At 42.7% G+C, this 25,768-nt stretch overlaps 1 protein-coding gene across 9 annotated transcripts in view; it reads right to left on the bottom strand.

Moving 5' to 3' along the window:
- The window catches only part of LIFR (LIF receptor subunit alpha), a 54,561-nt gene extending 37,341 nt beyond the window's left edge, over window positions 1-17,220 (bottom strand). Inside the window, exons 1-4 of one of the 9 annotated variants that reach the window (XM_040580984.1) lie at window positions 17,101-17,205; window positions 14,331-14,404; window positions 8,541-8,646; window positions 7,705-7,823 (exon numbers count right to left, since the gene is read on the bottom strand). The gene's annotated coding sequence lies outside the window, so the exon portion shown is untranslated. Of the gene's footprint in view, window positions 1-7,248; window positions 7,270-7,704; window positions 7,824-8,540; window positions 8,647-14,330; window positions 14,405-16,646; window positions 16,787-17,100 lie in introns of those variants that run through there. The other 8 variants (XM_040580983.1, XM_040580985.1, XM_040580989.1 and 5 more) reach the window with 8 other exon arrangements.
- Window positions 17,221-25,768: the final 8,548 nt, after the last annotated feature.

Below are 25,768 nucleotides of genomic sequence, written 5' to 3'. Positions count from 1 at the left end.
TTGGGCCTGTGGTGAGAACAAAGTCATTTTAACAAGCTTTTTTATGTAGATAAGCTGAAAAAGAAACAATTAGATCCAGATTCTTCAACACTGAAGCCAATGGATGGTGGCCCTTATTTAAGACAGCTCAATACCACCTTTGGACTTTTAGGTGACTTTTAAAGACGTTTTGATGCACACGGTGCACATACTGGTGATCAGATAGGCAAGACAGGGGAAAGTACTCCAAGCCAGTAATGTGTGCCTGGGAAAATATCTGTGGACACCATTCCTTCAAAACATTGTAAGCTGTGAATAAGGCTAAAGGTTCTGTGACAAGCTGAGAACATCAGGGCAGCACTGGCTGTTTGACAGTAACATGTTAAGACATTACCAGCCTTTTTAACCTTAACCTCTCAAAGGGAAAAACAGAAGATAACTGGTATCTCTGCTACTAACTGTGTTTCATATTATGTATTTAGCTGGTTCTGCATATCTGACCAAATGCTCTATTCTCTTCAGAGGGGAAAAAAAAAGTATTTTCTTAGCCAGTGGTATCAGATCATTTCTCTAAACATAGAAGTTCTCCAAAGCTCTGTTGTACTTATGAGTTTTCTGGTCTTCAAATGTATTTCATTGTCATGTGCTTGGAAACCACTCTGAAAACAAACAAACAAAACAGATAAAAAATCAAAAATCTTCTCGCCTGCTTTCTGCCTGCAGTCTGATCTACCAGTCACAACCCTCCAAATTTGGTTTTTAAAAGATCTGTGAATTGAGTGAGCATCAGTGGCCACACATTTATGGCTATGTTTGTGCTCCACAAGCAAATACCTAAACAGAAACGGTTACAGTCAGCTTATACAAAAGGATTAGGGAAACTGTAAGCTAAGAATACTAGATGAAACCATGACACCAGTATAAACTTATGTATTAAACATAATGGAAGAAATATGTGTCAATGAATTTTCTCATTACAATTTATTTGTTTTTTTCTCCACAATTAAACGTATCATCATAACCATTTACCACCAAATGGAACACTAAAATCTCTCAAGGAATATTATTATACAGCACATCACCAAGAAATTGCACAGCCTGATGGCAGGCTGCATTTTTGGCCATACTGAACACCCATCATCCCAAATACAGCCAGGTAGACATGCCAGTGCTAAGTATGTGTCTAGATCAAAACCTTATTGTTAGAAGAAAAATTATTCTGCTTAGCAGGTGGAGAACTCTCATTTTACTTGTCCCTGCCCAAAGATACTAATTTAACCTTCAAAGTGAAAGAAAACATGTCTACGTTCCAGAAAAAAAGGAAAATATCGAATTACACATCCTACAATTGCCAACAGAAAGCTTCCAAAAAAATTCCCCTATCTGAAAGGCCATGCCAGAAGTACACATTTCTGGGAAACCAAGCAAATTGCCAATACAGCTGACAGTAAAGACAATGAACACAGAAACAGAAGATGAACTGGCTTTCTTTAGAACAGCTTTGCTGATCCCACAGTCTTCAGTCATTGACTTTAAAGCTAGCTGAGTAATAAAAAAAAAATGGAAGTAGAATTAATAATATTTATTTGAGGGGGTCTGGCTGTTTTTCAAGAGAGTACATTCTTCTCCCTCCTTAAAAAAATTCCCAAAGTTGAGACAAAAATCTCTCTTTAGTAATCTAAATCCAGGCTTTCCCTCTCTGTTTTATAACATGGCACCATTCCATGTTCAAAAAGATTCGCAGGACATGAATCACTAAAACCCGTTTATAAATGAAAGCTGAATCCCATTTGGGAATCTGGCTTTCCCCAGTTCTGAGGAATTAAAGATTCTGCTATTTCTCTTTTTGAAAGCTGATAAAATAATTCAAGTCGTCTATCTGCACCAAATGCACTCTCCCAACCTGCAGTGGAGAATAAAGGAGCAAAGACAGGGTGTTAAGATACTACACAGTAAATATGCAGGCATGCACAAGGCCAAATCTTCTGTCCTATGAGACAAACTTCGTTTTGTTGGGTTTTTTCCTGTCAAGCATCAGGAGAAAAATCCCCTCCTCACTGCTTCCTCTAGCTTCCAAACAGCAGCATCACCTCCAAGATGCTGAGAAGCCACCCCAGGTACGCTGCAGCCACCTCAGCCTGCTTTGGCTCCACAAAAGTGCAACGTCAGCATGCTACACACAGGCTCAACACAAGGATCAACACTTCAACAATTCATTTCCAAAGGTCCTGGCCACAAGCACCATCTACAAAGGCAAGCATTTTGGCAAGAAACATTACCAACAAGTGCCTCCCCAGCTGAGTAAACGTTTCACCTGGCTCATAATCTAAGGGCAATGTGCAGCTGCATCTGCTTTCCAGTATTTCGAGTTCTTCCTTTCCCCCAGTCCTAGGACTATTAAACACTATGGGAATACAAATAAGCAAGTTGCAGACTGGGAGAGCTGGTGCGTACTTCCACGTAGTGATTAGCAGGAGAAGCACCCTCACTTGGCAAAGAGACAAGAGAAAACCCTTTGCATGGTATTTCCTGACCTGGGTAGGGGGATGCATGAAGACGACATACAGGACAAGGATCAGAAAGGCCTGAAGTAACTTGCTTAAGAAATCCATGAACAAGCACCACAATTCAAGGGTGATTTTACAAAAGCATTTAGGACCTGTTGGATAGCACAACACACAGGCACACAAAACCTGAGACCCTTAGGACTTGCTTTGAGAAAGAAAGGAAAATATATAGAAGAAGCAGATATCAAGATAGTTTAATCATAGCAATGGAAGTAATTTTGAGAATGATTTGGAAAGTAAAGTGGAAGACGCCTTCAGGTTACTGATGTCAAACAAAAACCGCAAAACAAGAACAAGCCAGGTGGCTTATGAAGAGACGTAGGAAGAATATCCCTGCTGGGACAGCCAGGCTGGAAAGAGAAAAGAAGCACAGTGATACTGAAGAGGCAGGGCAGTCAGGCAGAGCAGTGGACTGAAAGAAAGGGCAGAACAAAGCAAAGAGACTGCAGGAATCGATGATTTATTTTTACCACAATTAAAACTGAACTTATTAGATGACATTTTTGTTTTTTCAAGCTAAATACACATTATGCACGCTTTGCCTTTTGTTCTCACTGAATTATGCCTGTTTTCAATTAAACCGTATGCTAATTTGGAAACTGTTAGTCCTACTGGCGTCATTCTCCACACATTGCCCAGCATACACCATACATGAGTGGTCCCCAAGCCAGACATTGCATTTGATGTTCTTAGCGTGAGGTTTCCAGAAAAACGACGCTTTGAACAGAAAATTGTGTGTCTGACTCCTGAGTTTGGAAATCCTTGCCCATGTCAATTAGCCACTGAGTTCATGGTTAAATACAAGCACATCCATCCCTACTAGGAACACAGCACTGCACTCCAGATGGTAACAACAGAAAACAAACGCTTCTGAGAAAAGCAGTGAATCCTAATACTACCAAAAATAGACTAAATATGTTTTGGGACATCTGCAAGGCTGTTCACGATTTACTGTTGTTACATATCAGGCAAATGGTATTATAGATTACCCCCTAAGCCTTATTAGATGTCAGAGAAGGCACACTAGAGAGGCCTGGACTGCAGTCCAGTAGAAGTTGACTTTACTCTGCAGCGATTTCCTCAGTGGGATCTCTCCATCCAGCTGCAGAGTTTTGTCAAGATTGTAAGGACATAGTATGCTGAGAACTCACCTCCTCGTTCTGAGGGAACTGAACCTGGGCAGCATGTTCAAAGGTTACCGCAGGGGTAAGAGGACAGACCAAGCATTATCAGATAAGCCCAATTTCCTTAGGAAGTCAGCTCAAATTAACAAGCACAGCTTCTCCCACAGAGGTGCAGATGGAAAACACCTAATCATCTGAACAAAGCAAAGGGGTGAAGGTTAAGGGACGCCACTGGCCAAAAGCGAAATGTTCATATTCTAGGATATTGTGCTGCACAGGACAAGGAAATGGCTCCAAGTCATTTACACACCCGTACATTAACCCATTCAAAATTTTTTTTTGATGCTTACTACAACTGGCAAATTACTACTGCAGTAAGGTGAAGGATTCAGCTTATGTGTTTGCATAAATCTGACACAGCTACACACATTTCCTGATATGCTTGAATTCAGTGATCTCACGGTCGACACACTTCCTTGAATTCTTGTGCTTTGCAACGCAGCATGGAACAAGTACATAGAGCAAAGGCACACAAGTCCGATTACTTCGCACATATAAAAAAACCCCATTATCATACAGGTACAATGCACAGAAACAAATGTACCCACATTTTTTGCAGTTTATAAACCTAGAACCAAATTAAAATACACAGAGAAGGTTTCCCACTTTGCAGTGCTTGCCGTTTTTTACTGACACATAACTGAAATAAAACACAAGCCAAATATTCCAAAGCATATTCCATTTTTAGGGGGTACTGTTCATCTCTGTGTAGTTCTCAAGATAGTTTATCTTCTGAGGAAACCATTTGCCCACATTGTCAATTGCACTTTACTCATGCTGGTTCAAGGGCTAGACCATGTCACTCAGACTTTACAAAGAGGGCTGCGGGAAAAAAATTGCTGTTCCCTAGAAAAATCATGTTATCTACATAATTCTGTCCCTGCCAGTTCTCTCCAGCTCACGCATCCTTATGAACTAATAAACATTAAATAAGTTGACCTTATTAATGAAGGAGTTTATTTTCCTTAATTTGGTAATGTCTAAAAAGTTACTTTGAACTGCATGACCTTTAATATTCTTTCCATCACAGGAAAAGCCTAATTGGTTTTATAAGAGAACACTGATAATTACTGAAACAATGCCAAGTGTCTTTTATTTAAACCACTGGCAATGACCTGAGGGTTGGAATCCTTCACTGTTTACAATGAAACCTGTGGTATTCAAATTATTTTTAAGGTACAATGAACTGAATCCAAAGAAAGTCTGACTTCATGTGTACAAACAGCGTATAAATAGATCAAATGCTGAAATGTGGCTTTCACAATAAATAATATATTGAGAATAATGAGCAATAGTTATGCAATATCCTTTTAGAGTGAATGTAAGGAATGAGAGTCACTTACGAGAAACAAATTGATTGTTTAGTAATCGAGGGAATGGCCAACTCCTGAAACTATATATCTATATTTTCTCATCAATTCCCATTGTATTAATCTTTCTTGATACTGTAAAAGCTTTCATGCACCGCTGTATTTCCACTCTTTGTAAGTACCAGACATGTCACATGAAGACATACTGCAGCATGTTATGATGTGTAGCCTACCCTTCCACCGGGGTGAGCAAATGCTTTCCCTGGTGCTTCACTCCCAAGTGGGTACTCAAGCCCTGCCACTCCCCTTCCAACCTCTCCGAAGAAGGAAGGTTTGCAATGTAGTACGACATTATCAGAACAAATCTGCCCATGCATAATTACATAGCAGTTAGCATTTATTTCTTTCATATACTGTTTTCATTATACCTTATTTTCCTCCAGCCTTTCATTTATGCATATACATCCGTATCCTCCTCGCAAGGCAGCAAAGTGCAGGAATTAATCTTAAGTACTCAGAAATACAAATATTGACTTCTACAGTTGATAATGCACCAGAGCTGGTCTCTTTCCTAATTAACTTCAACAGACCCAAGAGAGACCACTGCCAGACTATAAAGAAAAATACTAACTCTTGCACTTGTGCATGCATGTAACACAGACACAGCTACTGGAAACTGACATTCTCCCACATGCACACCCGGTCATGGTACCAGCACCCGCTTATGCTCTTGCTGCTCACAGCCTTCATTGGAGCCATGGACCCAAAAGACATGCAGGCACAACTAATCCAGTTGTCTGAAGCTAAAACCACTTACTCCTCCTTGTCTGCTTTGCTCCTCTCACAAAGGTTTCCAGGTCTCTGCAAGGGACCTGGGGTCCACTTGTGGATCAACTCTCACAGCAGCACAGCTAGCAACTCAGTGCCTCAACATAAACTGATTCATCCATATTATCCTTTCTATCCCTCTAATAGACTTTGACATCTTCAAAATACAGACAGCCTCAGCTTAGTTTTAGTGTATTCCTCCTTGTTACCCCCAGCTCTACAGTCATGCGTCACTTCCTTAATTGTATTGCCCTAACTGAAATAAATCACTTACTGCAATGCCAAAGGCACAAGATATAGTTGGATTACAATGAAATTAACACCTGACTTTCCATTTGAAATAATTTAGGCTGAATATTCAGATTAGGCAGAACATTGTTTTAAAACAAAACATATAAGAAAGTTCATATTCTGTTTCCAATTTCTGCTAAATTACTTCAAATCCGATTCAAATAGACTGAAATCTCTCAGCCCACAATACTGAAAAAGATTCAGAATACTCCAAATGAGAAGTTTACATCTTGTCTGATGGCTGATTCTATCTTAGAAAGTTTCTAGATTTTGCTTGATGTAAATAAACTAGCACCTCTATAGGTATTTCATGGAAGGTCTTAGAATGGAAAATACTGCATACAGTACTTTTCAGAGGGATCAAACACCCGAGCAAACTCTGCACCATTAAAATAATGCTCGGCAAAAGGAACAAAGCAACGAAAAGCTGAATATTTTTAAACAATATGCAAGATGGCTAGGACCCATATGTATAATTAATTTTTATTGCTGTAAAATAAAGCAATGCTTTTCTGTCATTCCTTTTAGAACTTGGAAAAAGCAGTGAATTGAGTCCCTGTAAATAACCCACCACTAAGTGCTGAGCCAGCAGTGTCTGTAAGGCTAATGATGCCGCACCTCATTTAAAACTGAAAGCAGCTCATAGAAAATTGAGACTTCTACTAATAGGACGTAGAGTGAGTCAGTTCCACAAGTTTCTCCTGACCTGATTCACACTTAGAGTTAAGAATACAAAGCAGAAATTTTCAAAGCCACAACTAAACTTAATCTCACATCTTCACATCATTTTCACATGACCATCACTACATCATTGCTAACTTACATCTGCCTCTTCCCCCTCAATACTTCCTTAAAAGCCAGATTCTTCTCATAAAGATTTCTTTTTTTCTCTTCTCAAAGATGACTATAAAAAGGGGCTACGGAGAGGGAAAAACAACGCTGGATTTTACACACACAACTCCTTCCAACTTTGCTATCTCTGTTTAACAGGGCTCTTCCTTCCTGCTATTATTAGTAAATCTCATGGTTTACTTCTTTCAGTATTGAGCGGGCAGATGATGTACAAAAGAAGAAGGGCTTCTTACTCACTAGCTTCTGTCACCAATAAATCCTGTATTCCTTTGGAAGGTTGTTCATCACATTTTTCATGCATTGTTGCTGATATGTTTAACTTTTTTGTTTCACAAATCAGCAATGAAGCAGCCATTGTTTCCAAAGTGCTGAGCAAGGCCAACTGTGGGAACAAGAGACGTGCAACAATTCTCAATGGTCTCTCTGGTGGCTGCACATTGAGGTGCCCAGGCACAGGGAGAGAAGACAGGGGCAAAGGGAAACCTAACTGCAGAGAAGAGAGAGCTGATTGGACAACTAACATTTTGCTGTAGTTATACGAATGACACGTTCTGCTTCAGTTTATTTTTAGCTTCTATTCCAGTATTTTCTTCCTTAGGAAAATTTCTGTTCTTTATGCATTTAATCAGGTCCACCCAGATACACAGTTGCGTGCATGACTCACAAGGCCGAGCATCATTCTTTTAAGCTTACCTGTCTAAATCCAGAGACCAGAAAAACCTCTAATGTAAATTTCATGGTATGAAACACCAGTGCCTCACTTTTTCTTCCTTTTGTGTAATGCTCTTCTACAAAAACTTGTGCCGATCTCACTGCAAAGCAAATCATTAGAAGCCACATAGCATTTAAATGTAATACCACCTCAAACATCTTTGGAGAGTACTCCAGTTTCCACATTTCTGCATTTTTCCATATTAAAGAGCTATATACTGGATCCACACAAGATCATAAATGCTAAACATATTTAGATGACAATGTGTATGCCTCAGGAACATATATATATGACTTTAGAATAATATATACAGAAAGTCTTTGTGAGCTACACTAGAAGAGATTAAAAAGATCAGAGGTACATACACATATTAGGAATACAAGTGACAAGTGGGGTTTTTTTCCAAATAAGAAAATTAAAAATAATTTAAAAAATCTGCTGTCATTAAAGATGTAAAAATTAATGCACATTACTTCAAAAGATGAGATCAGCTGGAGGCAATTATTACCAGTACTTGTAAAATTCTTTAAAAAGTGATCAGTTTGTTAAATATCTGGGTTTAGACTGCAGCATCTCATACACCTTAATTCTCAAGTCCCGTGAAACAAGCAGCTAAATGCTATCAAGAGATCACCTGTACCCTCTGATGAGAAAGCATTTCAAAGCCATGGAGTGCTGCTCATGACTAACTAACTGCTGATTTATGTAAGATAATAAGCCTCAGTAACCACATACATACACACATTGCTCCTGAATTTGCAAACGTGTAAGTATATGACTAATTTTATCGTATGAATAAAGGTACGCATAAAGTTACATTTGCACCATTGGCAGGACCGCCGCTGCAGGAGCCTTGACAGGCTCAGTCCTTAGTCTCCCATACAGGAGAGCTGAATGCTGAACTGGGCAGTCACATCAGGTACCTGAAGTAAAAGATTCATACATAATCCATTGTGAAGAATGCTACGCTAGAGGATCATTCAGAAAAGATCTGGAATTATAAACATACTTTCTGTCTTTAAGGGCGTACAGAGGAAAATTAACAGTTTTGCCAAAAACCTGTTAGTGACCTAATTCTATGGGCAGCTGTTGCAATGCTGAGCGCTTGCTCCCGTTTCTGTCTGCAGTGATCACTGTCCAAACTCCAACCCAGAGTTACCTATTGGTTAGCAGGCACTTATACAGCAGGGCAAAAGGATAATAGGCAAGAATCTAACATTTTCCAGGATAAATTCTCCACATACTAACACCAGCTGCACCACTCATTAATTGAAACATGGGGAAGCAACCAGAAAACATTGCATTTTCAAGGTATCAGCTGTCACAGCTCAAGCAAATAAATACATAAAAGTCACTGAAAATAAAAAATCCTTGCACTTAACACAGATAAAGCTACCTTACAAAAGCACTCAATCCAACAGCACAAGAGAAAAACAAGCCATTCATTAGCAGCGGAAATGGTTTAATCCAGTACAAAGTCGATTTGTACACAGGATCAAACTTGGAGCAGTTTGGGTTTGAGAGATTGTCTGTTGCTGCAAAGCCTGAAACAATGCAACTATTTAGTTCAACGAGGTTACTTGATCACAGTTCTCAATTACCTACACAGAGAAAGGATTTAAACACAAACAACAATACATGAGATATGAAAGTCAATGCCATGGAGTAGACCTCCACCAAAAAGTGCACATTGTGAGAAGTAATGCTAATTAAGTGCTGGCAAAGCTCTTCAAGGATGGGATGAACAGATTGAAATAAAAAATAAAATTGTACACACAACTAAAAATATTCTAAATATGGGCTCAATACAAGTCTTCCCATATTAAAGTCTTCGGTTCACACTACACCAATGTCAGGCTAGATTAGCATAAATCTTGCATAGATTTCATGCTAGTAAGCATTTTAATGGTGAAAGAAGACAATGTTCAAGGGACGAGCCACAGATTTTGAGGTAAGATAATAAGGGTCACATGACAGCTTGCTGGATTTACATCCAGACTGATCCTGTCATTTGAAACATAAGGCAACATTTGGTCAAAAATATCTTCTTTCAAAAATTTCCTAGCATTGTGAAAAAGAAACAGGCCGATCACATTTAATTTGGAGGAGCAGGCTGTTCTATATTGGGAATCGTGACAATGCTATTCTAGCAGATGAATTATGAGTTACGTGCCTGGAGATATGTACACTAAAGACTTCTCATAGCCATGACCTTTGGAAGACTGTGGAGCAGGGGGAAGGAGGGGAAAAGGAAGAGGAACAGGTAGACTCTAGGGAACAGATATTATTATCCTTAGAACCAGCAGGTTTCTATGCTAGCAGAAGTAAGAGTTTGACATTCACGTCCACCTCACACCCAGTATTCCAGTGCTTGCTGGACATAACTCAAGACAACGCTGAAGTCTACAATATAAATAAATCACATTTTTGTTTTCTTTTTTCTCTCTCCTCCTCCTCTATCTGTGCCTAGAATTGAACATTAAAAGCTTCTCTCCTTGGTTTTAGCTCCAGAGTAGCTGTAAAACCTCAGAGGTCAAACATCTCTTTTGCCGCAAGTGCTGAACTTGATCCAAAACATGAAATATTGTGAAAATTAGCTGTAGTCGGAATACTTATAACATACATTCACCTTTGGGCTTCAGAGTCTGCAGAAGCCCCACCTATAATACTGACCACTATAATTTTCTTCTGAAGTTCGTTTGATTTAAGCAGCATTTTTGCCCTGCAGTAATATTAAGACCAATTATTTGAGAAAGATATTTTGAAGCTCTGTCCTCACTGATTTTATAGTTAAGAGAGGCCATTAGATCACCCAGTTCAAGAAGGGCAAATCCATAGTCAGCCATACAAACAGGGTTACATCACATGATGTGCAGCACTGCTGTCTTGGTGCAAGAACTTCTGGGTGACCACGTGAAGTCCTGTTTGGAAAGAAGAAGGGCTGCCAGGCTACGGCAGGTACCACCAGACAGCCCCAAAGGGCAACTACGTGCCCAGGCCAGCCCCATGATGAGCCATGCCTCATGTACCACTTGTCCAAATCTCCCTCTTCTCTGGGCTCTCTAAGACATGTGGGACGTGATCTGCAACTCTCAAACTTGCTAATAATTTGAAATGCAGCTTATTAAGTTACAGAAAGCACGAATATCAGAGATGCTCAAACCACTGTGGTGGACTGTAATGTGGAAGTATCCTCACTCCTTGCTTACACGCTGCAGACAGACTCGCCTTTATAATGTTTGGGACTAACGTGTCCCAGCGTGGACCAGACCACTTTGCAGCAGGGGGTTCAGGTCATCACCTCACTCCAAACCAACTCTTTCTGTGCTTCTACATTCAAAGTAATGAAATAAAGTAGTTTGTAAAGCTTTAGGCTGAAATGTGTGGCAAGCCCAAGGGCACAAAATGGTGGGTATTTGAGGGCACAAAGCCATCTGGGATAGAGCTGGCTTGTCCTGCTCACCATGCTAGCCAAGCTTGCCATAGATTACATCCACAGATCCAGAATAAATATTTAACCATGCTGTCTACTCAACTAAGCTTGCACTTCCTCTTGGAGGGAAGTAACTGATTTATTCAGGGAGCAGAACTAGTTTAGATGGATGGCTGAGGCGCAGAAGCAAAACATGGACATTTCTGAACCAGCTCGGCAGTGTAAACCACCTTCAAACACCCTTCTTACTTGTAAGAAGTTTGTTTTATTATGTTTTATTATACCTTTATTATACAAAAAATAGTGTTTTATTATACCTTTAAGCAACTTGTGCAATAATGACAAAAACTATGCAAGCATAAGAAGCATTCCAGCATACTTTTCCGACAGTGTTTATCACCTAAAGAAATCATACAAATACCTTGCTTTATTTAAATTTCATGATTATGTGCTACAAACTACCAGGCTACCTTGATACAAAGCTATCAGAGTTCAGTCAATATTACAAAGCTATTACCAATGCAGCTATAGGTACACAGCAAGCACAAATATGTATGTCTATTTTAGGAATATACGTATATTCCAAAATACAGTGTTTTTGACTGATGATCAAAATGCAGTAAGCTATACAGGCAGAGAACACTGGTATAATGTTGCTCATCAATACAGCACAATCCAAAAACAAATCAAAAACCCGCAATAATTCTCTAACCAATGTTACTGTTCTCGGTAAAACCATTTGGCTGGCAAGGAAAATGCTGCAGCATAAAAGCATCCCCAAGAAAGTGCTGCTTTATCTACTTAAGACCTGAGGAAATTTCAGGGCACTGAGGCCGGCTTTTTGGTTATGCAGAAAGCTGCCCCTGAATTGCTGGTTTTACAGGTGAGAAAGGAGACCCTGCTCCCTGACAGGTATGCCCAGGAGAGGGGGAAGACATCTGTCTCTCAAGTGCTCCCCTAACACGCAACACAGGCTGCCCATCCTCTGCTGTGGGCTGTGCTGCGGGTCTGGTTTTTGGCAGGGTAGGAAGCGAGGCAGAAGGAGCAGGGAATTGCTACAGTGCTGTCCTTGTTTCCATGACATGTGCTTTTAGAACTTGCCCTCCCTGAAGTAAAAGGCATAATTTGGACTCAACAGCTGACAACTCAGCAGTTCTCTGCCTGTGGGATAAGGGAAAGCTGCTTCTGTTGTAGCAACAGTCTTTGACCTCACTCCAATGCCCGCTCCAGACCGTGCAGTGAAAGGAAGGGAGACATATGCCCTTCAAAACCTTACACCCTGACCAACAGTCATACCAACGGGTTAGAAATTATTTTTAGGTTAAGCACTTTCTGCTTGCAGTGAAACCTGCTACTAGGAGTGATTCCAAGAGGCGGCAGCAGGGAAAGGCAGACAGCAAAGTGGCAAAAGCCCCTGCTGAGAGTTTCTGGTGCTTGCAGGAAGCACAAGGACCATCTAGATGCACAGCAGGAGGGCTCACAGAGTCTGCAGATTTAGGGATTGCAAATTTTCCTGAGGAGGGAGGACAGCAATGATCGGCAAAAAACCTGATGGTGCATATGAAAAACAGTCCCTGAATATTCTTCTCAGTGTCAGATCTGAACATCCAGATACCATTATTCAAATTACCAACTGCTAGTTTATAGCCAGTAAGGCAGGCAGGCAAAGAACACGGGAACCTCTGTGTTCGCTCATGATCAGTATCCTAGCTGCCCCTACACCCCCTCAAAGGCAGGTAAGAAAACAGCTCTGGCCATCCAGGAATTTATATGGCCCCCACCACCACTGTGCTAATGACTCTGGAACCAGAGATCCACAAGATTCTGAAAAATGAACCCTGAAGACATTTAAGCACTTATAAAAACTGTACTTTTGATGCTTAAAACTAAAAGAAACATGTTCCAAAATCCCATTTAACTGCAGCTAAGTATTGGGGGGGCGGGGGAGGGAAAAAGAGAGGTGATGATAAATTTTGTATGCATCAGCATGCACAGGCGCACAGTCTCATCTCTGACAGGGCCACAACACCTGCCTGATGCTTAGACACTCAAGATTCACGAGGCAATTATTCCCTGCCTGTGTCTGCTGATAAAATGTGTGCAGAACCACAGAATCAGGTTCCTCAGAAAAAGCAGAAGCCATTGCTTTTGTTTAGACACAAAAGCAGCAGTGGTGCTCCTTTTCAAAGGCAGCGCTGCCACCGCAGCACTTGCTGGGACATGGGAAACACCTCCAGCCACCCCAGAGACTACTCAAAAGTAACAGATGAGTCAGGATAGAGACCTTTCCAGACTTTTGTAGGCAGCATTTCTCTCCACGGCTTAAGTAACCACTGACTTGGAGCAGGACTTCATGTCCTTGTGAGAGGGCACTCGCTAGAAGCGAGAGACCATGGGCTCCAGGTCCTGCTCCCAAGGATTATTTATATCTTTTATATTAAACTGCTCATGGAATGAAATACATCAACCAGCTTTGGGGCATACAGCACAATCACCTTTCAAGCACTATGTAGAAGTAACTTATTATTCTTGGTTTTAGACAGAACTTTTATGCCTAACTGTCAGAAAGGAGTCATAACTAAATATCAGGGGGAAAGTTGCACCAAAACGTGAATTATTTCAACTAATTCTAGCTAGTTATGGTAACAGGAGTAAAATCTACTTACACGCCTGTTGTCCATGTTTCCCTGCATGAGAATCAACATCTAACTCAGAGCAAGAGGATTCCCTCTCAAAGAGCCACCAGTATCTTGCTTGAGTCCTTTTACCTATGCGAGTACCTTTAAACCTCCCTCATAAGACCTTTTCTTCTACTGCTAATTAACATCCCCTTACCTGAATCATCTCTGTATTTCAACATCAGTCTGAACCTAAGATGCCAGTGTTTCTATTGCAACTGTGTCCCAGGTCAGTATGTACTATTGAAAATGGAACAAAACTAACTCCAAGAAGTTTCCCGATTTTTGTTTTCTCTTCCATTATTTAAAAGCTGCCTTTCAACAGCTCAAATAAGCTCATTACAAGATAATATAAACTATCATTTAAAACTGTATCAGATCATTTTTGATTTCATCCAACAAACGTACCATCACAACAGGAATTGCTGGATTTAGCATCCTCTGCATACCTCTGAGCTCTGGCACACAGTGTTAAGTGGGAAAGAACTTAATTTACCTGGTCCCATCATCTACTGGGTCATCTGCAGAAAAACACAATCCATCTGGAACAGCTTTGTGATGCAACGTACTCTGCAAGATAGAGTCAGTATTTATAAACATCCAGATTGTTTAAGACTGCCAGACACTTTCTTTGTGAGGTACCATGTTCTCTTTCAAGTGGAATTCTTCCTAAGATTCTGATTTTAAATACATCTTCTCACATCACATCTCAAGGCAAAAAACTTGGTGCCAGTAACTTGCTGCCAGTTGGATTAAACAACCTAATATTCATGCCCTAAGAGAGCTGTTTCTAATAGATTTACAGATTCTGTTCCAGCACTACCTATGCCTATCAATACAACCAGATTTTTTTGGAATGTTCACTAAAGCCCTGAGCTGACCGATGTTGAAACAGATGTGACATTATAGCCATACTTCATAACCTACCATGCACCTGAAAATTAAAGTTGCATGAATTCCCTCCTAAAGTAGCAGCAGCAGCTTTGCCACCTGTGAAAGTAAGTTTCTCTCTTTCTTGGACAGCATCTCCACGCATATGGCTGTTCCCACATATTTCTGACTTGCCTTCAGCAAGTCTGAGAGAATGCCCTCACCTAAAGGTTAAGTCTCTTCCTTTCCTCAGCACACCTGTAAAGGGATTTTGCACAATCTAATTCATAGATAGTGATTGCCACTGGTGGCTCAAAGTTACTAAAGCAGTATGTTTGGAGAATGCACAATGGAAACTGTTATCACTTAATAACACTGATAAAAGTCTGAATAGGTGAAGCAGTGATAAGATGAAAGGATGCAAAGACTAAGTAAACAGAAAGCAAAATCAAACAAAATCAGGTGATCTATTGGCTGCCTAAAAGCTATACTCCAAACCAGCTCCAAGTTAGTGATTTTTAAGCTTTCCATTTGTGGACTTCTGCAACACTTTCTAGTTTAGATACCTAGCCCTGCAACCTACTGACACTAGACTGTCTTTTCTTAGTATACTCAGCAGACCTCTCAGAAGTAACCTGCAGACCCCTATGCAGGTAATGACAAGCAACCCACACCGAGCAATACCAACCAACTACAGATAAGGCACAGCTCGGTACTACAGATCCACTCATGCATTTGCTTCTGTCTCTTCTGCATCCTAATCCTTCCCCTCATCAAACGTAATATTTGATCTTGATTCATATTGGGACCAAACCCAGGAGACTTCTATGTGCATGCTTACCTTTGTCACCAAAAAATAAAGAAATCAAAGCTCATCTTTATCACCAAAACCGTACAGCATACAATGGTTGAGAAGTTAAGGACAAGCACAGACTTTGTGCAGATCAAGGCATTCATGCAGTCTTCCTTCCAGGACGTGCAAAGCTTTATATATAAAGCACATGTGCACTGATGGATCTACATGAAAAAACATACCATCTCTGCTGGCATTGCCACGTGCTGATTTGAGAGGGACCATGGCATGGCATGGACTTTAATCTTCCCCACAGCTACTAAACCTGCTAAGTCTGATTAACAGTCTGGATTCATGCTGTGGAGTCGAACTAAGCCTTTAAGAAGAATTTAAAGAATTCTTTTCCAGTAAGGAAAAACGGCAGAACGGACTTCCAGGTGAGATGTCAAAGGCAAGTCACACTGCCTTACTTAGGTAACAGGCTGGGTTTCAAACACAGCAGGAAAATACCCAGTGCCCATGCTCCCCCGAAGGGAATTTGACAGGACACGGCCAGCTTGATTATGCAATATGAATATTTGACTTATTTTTGCAATGGAGGTTTTATGTGTGAAAGTCTGTGGAAAAGAATCAGAGACAATTCCTGCTCAACAGCTCACAGCTCTCCCCGGCAGTAGATGATTACAGTACCTATCCAGAGCTTTAGTCCCTTTTACAGCAAAAATCCCAAGGATCCACTAATGATAACAATTAAAAACCAAACAAACGACGTATATCACCAATTCCTACTGAAGCAACAGGCAGCGTGCCAGCAAAATATGCCCAGTTCAGATTCACTTACACACGTTGAATTTCAACAAGGGAGTGACGCTCCTTCCAGAACTACCTCGGAGGCTTAGAGAGATCTTTTTTAAACACAACCTCTAAACACATTAGAAATTCAATCACTCAAAATAGATACAGCAAGCAGCCACTGCGCCGGTGTCCCTGTACAGCCAGCACGCTCCCAGGCGTGCAGCACGTCTGGATGCCCCCCGGCTGCAGAGGGGGCTCCGGGTTCCCCCTCCCGAACTCCCCTTTTCTGAAAGGGTGCTACTCATTTTAAGAAAAAAAATGAGAAGCACGACAGGAGGCGTAAATACTATTTACCCGCTGCTCAGTCCTTGCACCAACCAACCTGCCGGCCAGCAGAACGAGCTGTCGACAAAACACAGCTTCTATCCCAGCCGCCGGCTGCACAGGAGCCGCCGGTCTCCCCCCGCAGCCCCGGGGCTGCTGCGGCTGTCCGCGCCGCACCGGCCCCGCGCCCCGCCGCCGCCCGCCCCGCAGCCCCGGCCGAGCCCCAGCCGCAGCGCCCGCGGCAGCGGAGAGCAGGGAGGCGGGCGGGGGGCGCGGAAACTCCCCGCGGCCCCGCCGGGTCCCGGCCGGGCTGCCGCCCCCCGCTCGCCCCTCCTCGCCGGCACCTCCCCGGGGCGGGCGCAGGCAGGGATGGAGGGGGCATCTACCGCCGCGCCCCTCGGGCCGCCCCCTCCCAGGTGCGAGCGGAGCCCCGCCGCGGGGCCGCCGCCGGGAGAAGCCGCCCTGCCCGGGGCCCGGCACTCACCCGCCGCCGCCTCGCCGTGCCCGGCGGCAGCCTCATGCCGCGGGGGGTGCGCGGGGCTGCCCGCGGCGCGGTCCGGGCGGCCCAGCTCCGGCGGGCAGCTGTGCGCAGCGCCGACAGGAAGGAGGGATGGAGCCGGGGAGGAGGGAGGGATGGAGGAGAGGGGCTGGCGGGCTGCCTGCGGGAGGAGCCTGCGCCGCGCACCGCCCGGCGCCGCCGCCACCCCCGGCCCTGCCCCCGGGGCACCGCTGCGTCCCGCCGGCCGGCAGGGCCCGGGCTGGCCGCGCCGCCGGGGCCCTGGTTGTAACGGGCCCGAGGCTACCGAGCGTTTCGGGCCCGCGCCCGCCCGTGGCTCGCTGCCGGCTGCGCTGCTGGGCTGCCCCGGCCGGCGGCTCCTCGGCGTCCCCGGCGGGCCGTCCGCAGCCAGGCGGGTGAAGCCGCGCAGCTCGGCTGGTCGTTCCGGGCCCGCTCCGTGGCACGGTCAGATACCCTTCTTAGAAAAGCATCTTTAATATCTCCAGCACTGCCAGCCCTCCGGGGTTCGAAGCAGTGGGCCTGGCCCTCCAAACCCAGGGGAGATTCTTGATTCATTTTATCTTTGTATTTGCCTCTAGTTTTTGAGGTCTGGGACTTGACCTCCAGCATTTCTTTGAAGCCACAACAGCTACATGCCAGCCTCTCTTTTAAATGAGACTTGAAATCCTCACAGCCCCACAGTCTCAAGGGTCAGGCAATTAAAAAAATATATACCACGAGACCCGTAAAATCAGAAGAGCTGGCAAGCCTGTGGCTCCTCTCTCGTTCCCCAGTAAACCACAGCAGAACGGGCAGAAAAAGTAACTGCTTGGTTTCCCTCGCATTTTTCTGCCTAAAGAGGTTTTCCTAGTTGCTGCAGATTGTTTTTCTCAGAACCTAGATGATAAAGAATGACAAATATTTGTATGGAGGTCTTGGGCCAGACTTGTGTCCCATCTTGGCTAAGTAGATGATGTCAGGTCCCCAAAGCCGGAGTCTCCTGCCATCCTGCACATTCCTTGCTCAGGCTGAGTGAATAAAGCCTATCTTGTAGAGAAGAAATCTCCCACTGTTTCTTCCCCTCTCCAGTGTTTTTGCTCAGGCAAAGAGATTTGAAGCTTCAGTAGGCTAGCAGGAGGTGCATGAACCTTGTGTTTAGGTCATGCATTTGAACATGAGCTCAGGCCTCTTCTAGCTCAAAAGCGTGCTTGACTTCAGGTCTTGTGTCCTGGGATAGTGGTCTGTTGACCTGTGTCACCTCCTCAAGAGGAGGGACCGAGTCTCCTTATACACCTACTGTTCTTGGGAAAGAAGAGAGTTTTTTAAAAAACAGCATTTGGACAGAAACTCTGGGCTGTGAATCCGAAGCAGAAGATGCTGTCTTCTCCTGATGCACATTGAAACATTCATAAATCCAAGGATGGACAAACTTCAACAGAGTTCTCTTGGGGGTCTTCTATCTAGTAGGTTTAAACAGTTACCTTTCCCATATATCAGTCAGCTCTTCACAGTCCCAGATCTCTCTCTACTGGGAAGGTCTGCTAGAGAGCTAATTCTGTAGTCTGAACTTCACTTCAGGCATTCTTCAGGCAAAAACTTCACTAAGACTGTTTTTGCATTTAGTTCCCGGTTCGCATTCTAGCCCAGAAGCAGGCAAAACACAATGAAACTGGGATTATCCATAGCACCAGAAGGCTTGGGGAGAGAAGATGGCTGTTTCATTGTATGTGACCCATCTAAGGGAGGACTCCCTCTGCCTTTCTCCATTTCCAGACCCCAGTGATTGGAGCCTGGTGCCCTCCTAGAGGGTCTGCATCCGAGGCTCAGAAGGATGCTGTTTGCATCTGTGCCACAGATGACAGCATCACAGATGCAGGTTTCCATCCACAAAAGTGACACAAGAACTTTCGTTCAAAGGCACTGAAAATGTTAAAGGAAATTGCACCACTTTTCTTTTTTTGCAGCTTATGTTATTTCACCTCTAGTAAAGGCTCACAGGCATCTCACTTGTCAGGAAGCCCTGTATTATTTACATGGTACCATGTGTACCATGAGTAATTGAAGAAGATCTGACTCATTTTCTATATGATGAAATCAAGTGATAGCAATTTTTAGTATTTTCTGTTTTTAATTAGAAAGGCAGCTTTCCTGTAATTCACAGACATTCCATACAGAAACTGGGGAAAGACGTGTGAGCAGGTTTGTTTTATTTCTAGGCAAAAAAATGCGGTTGTGAAATTAGAAGAAGCTGCCAGGAGAAATCAAAGGTAGGGGTAGTTCCCGAAGTTATTTTAAGGTTTTGATATTGTATTAATGACTCAATTTGTAATGACTCAGTTGTAAGTTAAGAAACTTTCTAGATCTGATGCTATTTAAGACAAGTCTGTATAGTACAAGTGTCAGCGTGATAAAGCTACAGATGCTTGATGTCAGTTATCCCATTTTTATAAACTGAAATATTCTAATTTTAATATGTGTCCCCTAGACAAATGACTGGTCTAATTACCCTACGACTTCTGATCTGCAGAAAATAGGCTGTTTGTGCATCCTGTCTTATCATGAGACCTTCCTTGTAAAATACCATAGCTGCTGTATTTTATAATGAAACTTATCTGCATGTAGTACCTATATGCAGATTTTGTTTTGTTTCCTGCGTTATCTCGAATTTCCAGAAAGCTGAAAGGCAGATGCTGTGCATGCACACTGTGTCTGTAGGCACTCAGAGTAGAATTTTGTCATACATTTTAACAGTAGCAGGGCCATGCGTTTCAACATCCGTGAGAGAGGAAGGCTAGTTCTAGTTATCTTAGTTTATCTCAGTACTTAGCATTACTTAAAGAACAACATATCTGCTGTCTAGGTCAGAAAAAAAACTTCTTGGGGTATGTAAATTCCAAATGAAAGTGAGAAGACCGGCTAGGACATTTTCATTAATGAGAGTTTCCTGGAGCCATTTAGTCTTGTATTTAAGGGTGTGTTGGTTATTTATGGCAGAGAAAAGGAACGGATGTGTTGATGTTCTGGAACTTTTCCTTTGTGCATTGTTTCCCATTTCACAGTTGTATTTGGCACCCACTTTCCTCCAGCCAATAAAGACTATTAAAGAACTTCCTTTGCTGAGAAGTTGTGTGCAGATTTTACAAACCATACAGTTTAACCAGAAGTGTGAGAGGTAGTACTCCTACCAGCATTTACAAACACCAGAGGTTATAAATATATAATACTGCCAGCAAAGGTCTGCCACTGATTCTTTTTATGGACTGTTTATTTCAGTTTTCTTATTAAACAAAGAAAAAAAAAAAGAAAAAAAAAGGGAAAGAAGAAAAAAAAGGTTATAGAATACAACCAACAAAACAAATTTGAGTCTGACTGAATATATTCAGGAAAGCAAATAGCAAAACTCACACTGGCTGTGATAAGAGCAGGAGTAGCCTCTGTTTGTGCCAAGAATAACCTCAAGTACTGTGGATAATACATGTGTTTTGGTGTGCTCGCAAAGCAGCAGCTCTTTCCTATGAGGTCTCAGTGGAAGCATCCCTGTGTTGTCAGCTGGCACAGACCTATTATTGGAAAGGAGTACACTGACCCCAGAGAAATAAACTCTCTGTAATTAATATTTTTCAAATATAGAGAATTTTCTTAATCATTAGGGACCTGTGCCTGTAAACCCAGTGACATGTTGGCAATATATTGCTAAAGGGCTTCAAAAAATTCCCTGGTCTTTCCTGTCTGCAGGAAAACCATATGGTCTATTGTGGTTTTTGTGTTTGCAGGGAGAAGCAATGAAGGACTTTGATCTACTGACCTGCACTAACTTAGATAGTGCCATGAATTTAAAAGAAATGGAAAGAAAAATACCACGTGCCAAAACCAATTAAATTGAAGGCAGTTGCATTCCATTTACTAGAAAATATTCTACCTCAGATGCCTGAAAAATACACGGTGTGGAAACACTGGATTCACTACCATTAATAAGACCCTTATGGTGAGCAGTAAAGGTAAGGCTTCTCCCATGCAGTCCAGAGATGCTAGCAGGTGGATCTCACTGCCAGGAACTGGCCAGTATCGGGATCCTAATGTCCAAGTGGTCTGACCAGGGTCATTTGTGTGGAGGACAGAGGACAAGGGGCACCACCTGTTGAATCCTCTTCAAGTATGTTGGGCCTGTTTTGACTGGCAGCAACAATTTTTTTAGATCAGGTCTTTTATATCTTTCTGACTCAAGCAGTTGTTATGCAATGATTTTGCCTCAAACCTTTGCTTGCCTTATCCTCCAGGAACCTTTGGAAAATTTCTTATTTCCTCATTTTGCCATCTTTATGGCTACTGTCTGTCTTCCTCTTGGGAAGATGTTGTCTGAGCCCCTGTCATCAGACCGTGGTTTGGGAGGTGATGAGTTGCCTGTGCTATGGCTTTATCAGAGCAAGGGGACTGAACTTCTGGTCTTGTCTTGTGGTGTTGAATGTAAACATACTCTGCACTGTTCCTTGATTTGTCTGCTGTTGTTCATATCCATCATGTCCATTCCTTCCACCGTTGTTCCAGGTGTCTTCTGAGGATTCCACATACAGGCATTTCCATTTGTACATCATTCGGATGAGTCTTAATACTTCAGTCACAAATGTCTACAGTGGCTACAGTAAACTAATGCCTGAGAAGGGACCTACTGCTGAAGTTCCTCTGCTAAAACAACCTGCATGCTGTAAACTGATTAACAGTTGCAGGCCTGCTTCCCAATCTAAGTATTTGTGCCATCCTGCAGTTAATTACGCTGGCAGTGTAAAGTTCAGCACATGCTTATTCATCATGTTGCATACATCCCATTGCTGAGCTCCATAAGTAGCATGAGGTCAGTGAAATAAGACACAGCATAGGTCTTGGAAAGAAATTAAGCTAAATATAATTTTCTGAACAAATGTTAACAATCCTACTAACTCTGGAAGGGTTGGTAGAATCAGTTCTAGAACTAAATCTAATTTGTGGATGTGAAATTGAAGAGGCTTGCTTTGCACAGCAGTAGAAGGGCCTAATTACATCATGAAAAAGAAGATTTATGAGATTCAGAAGCTAATTTAGATTTCTAATAGCCAGAGAAGCATGGGAATCTTAAAATAAAAGATACTGAGAACATCTCAGACATTCATATACTTTTAATATTGCAAGGCCCTCCTTTGGCATCACAACATCAGTGTATAACATACAAACATACTGCCATGCTTTGCCTTGCAACTCCCAACTATGCTCGTTATTTAGCAGTTCTTGCCACTGTGGTGTTGGCTCTGTTTTTAAGACAGTGCCTTTCCAGTCAGTCTTTTGGCTCACCAGTTTATCAGCTGGATATTGCCTTGCTTTCTCTATTTCTATGAGATCCCACAAAGAAATGCCCTCAGTATAACAAAGCTTAGTGAGCTGATGCTTCAATTTTTCCGTGCTGCAGTCCATGACCTGAACATGGCTGATGTGTGTCAGATGAATTTAAAGGACCCTAAGCTGTTATGAACTTTACACGCACTCCAAAGCTGATCTCTACATGAACAGGAGCCATTCAACCAAAATTCGTGTAACTCAGCTGAGCTGCCAGCTTCAATGAATCCTGAATAAGCAGCTAGAATTTTCAGAACTCTCTCTGCACCACATTTCCAGGCAGCAACACTCTGACCCCACTGAACCATATCCAGGGAAAGAAATACGCCTTCTCCCATACTACCCTTGGACTGAGCTGTAAGTCCACTCACTGCTTGGAACCAAATTTCTATGCATCAGCATAAAAGTAGCAAGACAAAGACAGCTCTGCTAGAGAGGAGGTGCAGATACATAACATGCTTTTGGGAGCATGTGAAGTTCTGTATTTACCTGGCTCATGGCATTTGTCCTGTCAGTCTTTCCTTGACATTTTTCAGATGTGGGTTTCAATACTGCTTGACACAGTGCATCAGAGCTTGGGATATTATAGTATTAAATACTGGGCAAATAAGATACTTAAGGTGTGGCTTTGGACGACACAATGGCAAAAAACATTTATTAGAAGGAACTTTATCCTTTCTGGGCCTGATTTTAGGAATATTACTGTTTGTGGTGTGTCTCAGTTGCCCTGGTTACCCTCCATTCTCTTGCAGGCTAATAAAAGGTCTGTATTTGTACATAAACAGAAATTCTAACGCTAGTAAAGACGATAATTCCAGCATATTTGAAATTCAGGTTGAAAGATGTTTTCATAAAAAGCAAATTATTATTTGCAATTAGGTTAAATATGGTGGCAAATTCTGTACCCATTCTGGAGTTTCCATCAAAGTGGACCTATTGTTGTCCTCTGTTGTGCTTTTATTTTTATACAAAAACATCTCTACTGGTGACGTACAATCCTAACCTAGTACCCACTTAATTACATACCTGCATACATCCTCACATCCTCCTTTCTGGTGTAACAAACTAGTTTGCAGATTGATGGCAGTCTCAATCTGCCTCAACAATGAAGCCAAAGGAGCTGCTCACCCACAGGATGATTTGTTGTAGCATCGGAGCTGTAGCATTAAGCTTCTTAAGGCAGAAAACTATTTTCTGTAAAACACATCTTGGAACGTGTGTGGACAATACTGGAGATGCCAGAAGTATACATACATGTTGAAAATTGTGTGACTGAGCCTGCTCTGTCTTGTTCCCCATCTTTGCCAAGATGGATGTCTAGGCAACTTCCTTCCCCACTTAGGTCACCTGAGATGCAGAGAACAACCATCCCTGTGTCATAGAACCCCATTTGTCAGCACTGAGCTAAAACAGTGATTCACCTTCACACTTGACTCTGTTCAGTGCTCCCTGCTCTGAAGCATAGATCACCAGCGAGGCAGCAAAACATGGTATGTGAATGCATGAGGCACAGGCTGATTTAACGCATGTAATGGCCTAGATTAGGATTTGGCAGGTAATTTTTCTGCCAGCAGTATGAACTTGAGCGTCTATTGTTATATGATCCTCTACTGCATTGTGTTTGCATAAATATTTGCATGCATCCACACAGTAAGAGAGATCAAGGAAACAATTCTTTTTCTTTTTTTTTTTTTTTAATTAATCTCCGTTCAAGGTATTTTTTGGCTGAATAGTTCTCCTGCTGTGAATTACACTAAACACAAACATCAAGCCACTGGAAGGCTGGTAGGAGGTAGGAATAAACAGGAATAAACAGCCAAGGTCAAAAGTTGGAGGGCTGGAGGGCTGGAATAAACAGCCAAGAGCAAAATTTGAAGGAGCACTCCTGCAGTGTGTCAAACCACAGTCCTGGGCTCTAGGCTGCACTTAGTCTGGGAGACATGGTGAGTTCAGCCTTCAGCTATGTGCCTTAGACACTAGACTGTAGTATTTCAGGCATGGCCAGGGACCCAAGCACACTCACAATAGCCAATATGGACGGACAGTAGGAACCTAACAAAAACAAGGAACTGTGAAGCAACATAGTGATAGCTGAGGGAACAGAGCTGTATCCCTGATTACAAAGATCATTTGGACTGATATGTGCTGAGATATGGGCCTGTTTTGAGCCCATATCTCAGCACAAGAGCAATGGTGCATTGGTGGACAAGAAGCTCAACATGAGCTGGCAATGTGTGCTTGCAACCCAGAAAGCCAACCATATCCTGGGTTGTACCAAAAGCAGTGTGGCCAGCAGGGCGAGGGAGATGACTGTGCCCCTCTACTCTGCTTCTAGTAGACCCCACCTGGGGTACTGCATCCAGATCTGGGACACCCAACATAAGAATGACATGGACCTGTTGGAATGAGTCCAGAGGCAGACCATGAAGATGGTCAGGGGGCTGGAGAACTTGTCCCATGAAGGCAGGCTGAGAGAGCTGGGGTTGTTCAGCCTGGAGAAGAGAAGGCTCTGGGCAGACCTTATTGCAGCCTTCTGGTACCTAAAGGGGGCCTACAGGAAAGATGGAGAGGGTCTTTTTGCAAGGGTATGTAGCAGTAGGACAAGGGAGAATGGCTTTAAACAGAAAGAGGGTAGGTTTAGATTAGATATTAGGAAGAAATGCTTTACTGTGAGGGTGGTGAGGCACTGGTACAGGCTGCCCAGAGAAGCTGTGGATGCCCCATCCCTGGCAGTGTCCAAGGCCAGGCTGGATGGAGCTTTGAGCAACCTGGGCTGGTGGAAGGTGTCCCTGTCCATGGCAGGGGGGTTGGAACTAGATGGTCTTTAAGGTACCTTCCAACCCAAACCATTCTGTGAGTCTATGACTCTATGAATGCTTATCTCCACAAACCTCTATAACCAAGTAATTTGGGGACCCACATGGAAACTACCTTGCCTGGGTGGAGTATCTGGCTTTCAGGAGAGCATACATCCAGGAATCCTTTATTAGGCTAATTCCAATTTTAGAGATACTTCAGTGAAACCCCAGTAAAGGTGATTTGTTTTGGCATGCTGGCGGTTGCAAGCCCCAAATGCTGAATGCCTCTTCAGCCTGTACTTCTTCAGTGTTTTATGCATGGTGCTGCTGGGGAATGCAGCCTGGAGCTGAACTGCGTAAGTTATGTGCACTGCAGCACTCAGTGGTTTAATGTTCCACATATTTTGGTTAGGCTGCTAGTTCTCCTTCATTTGAATTAAAATTGAGAACTCAAAAAAAATCAAAGCTCAGGCACACCCTTTTCTGAACGTAAA

The sequence above is a fragment of the Falco naumanni genome, chromosome Z, assembly GCF_017639655.2.
Source record: "Falco naumanni isolate bFalNau1 chromosome Z, bFalNau1.pat, whole genome shotgun sequence".
NCBI lineage: Eukaryota > Metazoa > Chordata > Aves > Falconiformes > Falconidae > Falco > Falco naumanni.
This window is presented reverse-complemented; position numbering and strand designations above follow the sequence as displayed.